This window comes from Limulus polyphemus, unplaced genomic scaffold (genome assembly GCF_000517525.1).
Source record: "Limulus polyphemus unplaced genomic scaffold, Limulus_polyphemus-2.1.2 Scaffold5938, whole genome shotgun sequence".
NCBI lineage: Eukaryota > Metazoa > Arthropoda > Merostomata > Xiphosura > Limulidae > Limulus > Limulus polyphemus.
The window spans coordinates 17,043-22,863 of NW_013671548.1; the positions used below are offsets into that span (position 1 = coordinate 17,043).

General features: G+C 34.9%; 1 long non-coding RNA gene across 1 annotated transcript in view; it reads right to left on the minus strand.

Annotated features, from left to right (window-relative positions):
- Positions 1–1,959: 1,959 nt before the first annotated feature.
- LOC111089333 overlaps positions 1,960–5,821 on the minus strand; it is a 13,572-nt gene continuing 9,710 nt past the window's right edge. The window contains exons 2-3 of the long non-coding RNA XR_002613597.1: positions 4,747–4,749; positions 1,960–2,060 (exon numbers count right to left, since the gene is read on the minus strand). This is a non-coding gene — a long non-coding RNA (uncharacterized LOC111089333). The remainder of the gene's footprint in view (positions 2,061–4,746; positions 4,750–5,821) is intronic.

The following is a 5,821-nucleotide window of genomic DNA, read 5'->3' on the forward strand; positions in this document are numbered from 1 at the left end:
AGGATTCCGTCATTCTTGATATCACTACTCCATTGTAGAAATATGTTGGCGGAAGAGCTCACCATGCTTATCACTCAATGCACCTAGATCATTTGGAAATAAGTCTAAATGGGGGTGTAAGAAGTGCATCTTTAGTGACATCCTAGATCCCATTTCCTGTACTACTCGAGCATATTTCAGCCGTGGGGGCATTATATGCGATGGTCAATCCCACTATTCGTTGGTTATAGAGTAGCCCAAGAGTTGGCAGTGGGTGGTGATTACTAGCTGCCTTCCCTCTAGTCTTTCACTGCTAAATTAGGGACAACTAACGCAAATAGCCCTCGTGTAACTTTGCAAGAAATTCAACATACGAACAAAATCATCATCCATCAGCACTTCCCGAATCTGTGGTCCAACAAAGATACCTCCTTTCATTTTTGCTTAATTGATTTTTGGAAACTTGTCAGACAGTTACCTGAAACCATTAACATCTTTATTCATTCCTTTTACAAAATTCTTCATTAGTCCCAATTTAATATCAAACGGGGGCAGAAACACATTTTGAAAATTCACTAAAAGTTGATACTCGACATTCTGTTTCCCTGGTGTGTAATTCTCTCTCACTAGCCAGTTCTTCTTTTTGAAACGATTTTTATCATCTCGGCTGTCCCAAAGACACAAAAAGCAGCAATATTTGGTATACCCATTCTGTAGGCCTAGCAGGAGTGTAATAACCTTTAGATCACCACATATGTTCCACCTATAGTGATCATATTTGATGGCCTCAAGTATAATCTGCATGCTTTGATAAGTTTCTTTCATGTTCACAGCATGAGCAACAAGAATCGATGGCTTAGTGTTTACATTGTACAAAAGTATAGCTTTCAAACTAGCAATCTCCATTCTTGAGGATGATGTTCAGCACCTAATTTTTCTATCAGTGCATCCACATTTGTATAGAAACACCAAGTATCTTGCATGCTGTAGTGAGAAGCAAAACCTTAATAGCGACTTCGGTAAATTGAAAATCTTATTTCTGGAGTTGAAAAATTCCATTGCTGTAATCGAGAGCCAAGAAGTTCCCCCATGCTGCTTTGATAAAAACAAGTCATGAATAAGATCATTTAGCTCTTCTTGTGTGATCACATGAGGTAGTTTATGTTGGAGTGCCACAGGAATAGAATTACTAGATGAAAATGATTCATTGTCTTCTTCGCATGATAACTTTTCTGCTTCCCAATTCGCTGGTAGATGTGGCACTGGAAGATCATTCCCATGAGGTACTGATTTCCTTGCAGATGCAACATCTGGATATTCAATGTATTGTTTAGTTTTGCCTGAATATCCACAAATATTAGATATGCAAAAATAACAGTCAGTTATATGATCTTTGGGTTCATGCCATATCATGAGAACTGCATACCTGCTGTCTGTGTCAAGTCAGATGTGCAAACTGTACAACACACGTGAGGAGTCTAGTGTTTTTCTTGGTCACCAAGTTTAGACCAAAAATAGTGGAAGCAAGGTACCTTTACCTTGTGTGTGTGTGATGTTTTTCCTTTGTAAAACTGTAATATATTTTCCACAAATGTAACAGAAACTGTTTGGATGATATTTGCACTTTTAGACTGTACTTGAACTGGAAGCAGCCAGCATTTCAAATGATTTTCTAAAAAATATAAAAGAGTTTATGTTTACAGAACTAGAGATTAAAAATTTTTTAAAAACAAAGTTTTGCAGAATTTGATTATATCGCGGGTATGATCTAAGAAATAAGATCAGACTTTGCTTTGACTGTGCACAGAGCGAGGCGAAGTGACCATTTGAGTGAATGAGAGGCCTCTGATTCCGCCCTTTTATGCTCAGTCGAGTGTTTGAAGTTATCAAAAATGTATGCATTTTACCCATTAAACTGTTCAAGTAAACTTAATTTCACAACATAAATTTATTATATCGAGTTGATTACATGGTATTTCACATACTGCCGATAAAATATTGAGATATTATAAAAACTCAAAATCTAGAAGTGATGGACAAATTCTAACTACATTTCTGAAATCATCACCATCAAATTACCCCTCGAGTTTTCTTCAGTGGCAAATTGTATTTTGTCCAATGTTAGCTGTGTATAAGACACAAATACGAATGATCACACCATGCAAGTAACAGCAAATACTACCTTATTATATACACACACACACACACAAATGTCTAACGATGTTAGCATCGATGACAGTTTTTGATGTATGATTTATTCAGGAACTAAAAGTCGTTGTTTATTTATACATATCTGTCGACTTATCTGAATTTGGTTTGTCGTACTCTTTAGTAAGATAGACACAACAGGTAAATATTCCGCTGATATATAAACATAGAAAGCGTTTTATGCAAGGCTTGCATTTAAAAATTGTATAAATAATAATAAAAAAACAACGTTAAACTATTGATGCTAATATGCCTTTTAACTATATCAACACCGGATGCATTTTCTTTTGATGCAAGCACGCTTTACCAAATGACACTGCAGACGAATTCCACAAAACGGTCAATAATGACACACAGTATCCTAGTGGTGAAGTTTCGTGTGAAATTACCTTATTCTCCTTTATATAACAGGTCAAATTATCCAGTATGTCAAAACTGTGTCCGCATTTAAGCCGATCGTTTTATTTTTTCGATAGCACCGGTCGGTCAGCTGATTACCAGCTGTACAAGCTATAAAGTGTACTCACCGAGTAAGGCATTACGATTTTCATAAATATTTATCTATTCTATAGATACACTTAGAAAAACAAAACTATTCTGGGATAAATATGAAGTATTAAGAGAAAACAGCATCCAAAGACTGTGTAAGGAAAATATTTTCTTTGATTGGTTGTTTTTTAAGCATAAAGCTACACAATAGGCTACCTGTGTTCTGACGACCGCGAGTATCGAAACCCGATTTTTAGTATCAAAGCTCTCATACTTATCGCTGAGCCACACACTTGGGATATATATATATATATATATATACACATACAGGTGTACACAGACTCAAGACAGAAGAGGACTGAAAGCCAAATATGCGAAGACTAGAGTATAGCCTGTCAAAAATTACGGGGCAAGTACTACCACCCCCATATCATAGTATACCCTAACCTTACAGTTCATACCTAACTGAAATAAATAAATTTTGCGAAATCAAGCTTGACCAACAAAAAGGCAGAAAAGTGCAGTCGAGGCAGTCAAACGTCGATAATTTCCTTTATGAGTCAATCAAAATTAAGATCATTCATGAAATGAATTTGTGGCGTATTCATAGATTAATTATTGGTAAAAATCAGTTAGAATATATAGAAAAGCCAGTGCGTTTTGATAACACTACGTTCCAGCAATGGCTTTTATGTCATCTTCCTTAGCAACAAAAATATAATCTAATATTGTTGTTAGTTTATGTACTGAAATGTATAGACAATAAACCTGGAAAAATATTTCTTGATTTCTTAATTTAGAGTCTCCGTTGATTAATAAGGTTTGCTTTTTTTATTAAAAACGTTGATGATATAAAGTTTCACGCCCCCCTCACGGGCCTCTTGCACCCCCGTCACTAAAATCGTAATGGGCAGACAGTAATCGAACTATACTATCTGGATAAATGCATTGTGGCTTTTATGACTCCTCCTATTTCGGGAAGTCAAGGGTGATGTTGCGTGACACACACACTGGCTTTTGTATAGGTTATATATGTAAAATATTAAACACACACACATAAATAAAACGTATGAATTTTGGAAGTAAGAGAAACAGTAATATAAATCACAAACAAACTTACATAACCTAAATATCTATAAATACAAGAAAAACGAAAGAAGGATCAGAGAAGAGAGAGTGATAAAAGAGTTACGTTAGAGACAGACACATACAAATCGATAAGAAGTTCGAAACTTCGCACTTTTGAACAAATTGTTACACGATGTTGAAAACTGATATAGTAGAGGATTATTAGTGTGCATAGTTCTTGTACATAATACCACTTAAAATATATGTGTGTGTGAAGTTTACAGTTAATATAACTATGGAGGACTCGACAGTTTATAAAGTTGTTACTGTTAACAGTAGACGTTACAGAGATTTCACGTATATGTCAGCTTTTTCACTACACGTGTCTCTAAGAGAAAATACGATTCAATTACAAATGATGGTGTTCGATCAGAGATTGAATAACTGGTATTTATGTATGTACTTCGTATTTGTGTTACAGCTCCTAAGGCTATTGAACTGTTCACTATAGAAGGAAGCCAGCCAGTCAGCACCACCCATCATCTACACCGAGGGATTGGCTGTCACTCTTATATTGCATCACAACTTAAATTGCGGGGAATATTTTGTGGACTCGTATGAATTCGAGCTCGGGTCCCAAGTTCTGAAACTTTAAAGCGATACCACAGGCCCGATCCACAATCAGAATTGAATGACGTTCTTATACCTACAAAAACTTTACTATACCCTTGATACATACTTTTTTAACGTCAAAAATAGTATAACTACAGAACACACGAAGGCAATTTGAACGTTTGATGAACATATCTTTTACATCAGCTTAGTAATCGAGTTAATAATATTCTTTACGGTAGCTTCTCGACCACAAAAATTTTCTGGTCCGAGATAAGTGAGGCAATTAGAAAATGGAATTTTCAATTTAAACGGCACGTTATACATCACTAAGCTCATAGATCAGAAGCCTTTACAGTTCGGATAAAGCATTCTTTAATTTTGAACTACTGACTATATGCATCCGCCGCCACAAGAGTTTTGTTCGGGTCTTTGAAACAATAACGGAAAATCTGAGACATCTATAGCTGAAAGTGTGAAGCATATTCAGCTGCATCATGGCACGAATTTTGGACCTCTGGTACGCAACCCGGATTGCTAACTAGTAAATGGGTAAAAAATATGTGGTACTTTCAGTCATTTTACTCTTACGGATTCTATTTTAATTTATGTAATGTATACAAACAACTACAACCAAAAAAGGTGGATCCCCACTGATACACTTCTAATACTACCAGAATGACGTTGGGTGTAATCTTTTAAAACAAAGATAGTTAATGATCAAGTTATATACATATATAGAAGATCAGAATTCGATAGCATCTTTTTCCTACATTGGAATCAAAATAAAAAGCTTACTATTTTTAGTTTTTGATGTTCGTTTTACGTACAATCTAAAGAACTGATTACCATCATCGTACATTACTTTAATACATGTAAAAAATGAAGTAGACAGCAACTTAAGACTAAATTAGCAAAATTTGTAAACTATAAAAGTAAGAAAATAAAACGATAGAAATAAGTAGAGGAAAAACTAAAACTGACGTTGGAACCCGAAACATGCTCAGCTAGACAGAAGAAATCTGAAGCAGAACATATTCAATCTGCATGTTTAGACAAAATGCAGGAATGCTCTCACTACACGCAAACGTCCGATTATTGACACAGTACAAAAAAAGCGTGGTGCTATATAGATCTAAGTAAAATTACCTGCATAATAAAGATCTTAATCAGTTCATAGAACGTTAAAGTGTGGTGGACTTTTCAAAACATAACAATGAACAGAAATGTAAGTTCTGAAAAGTGGGAAAAACAAATTGTATATTTGCAATGCATAGCACAACGTTCGAAGAATGATTTGTTGTTGTTTTATTTACACATTACTTTAATAATAAATTATTTTAGTCTACTTATTAATAGTTTTTAATCCTTTACAGATCTAGATTTATACATCATTGTGTAAAACTAATGGCAGGGTGAATTTAGTTGAGATCAGATTTCATGCATATCGAGGCTATAATTGTTT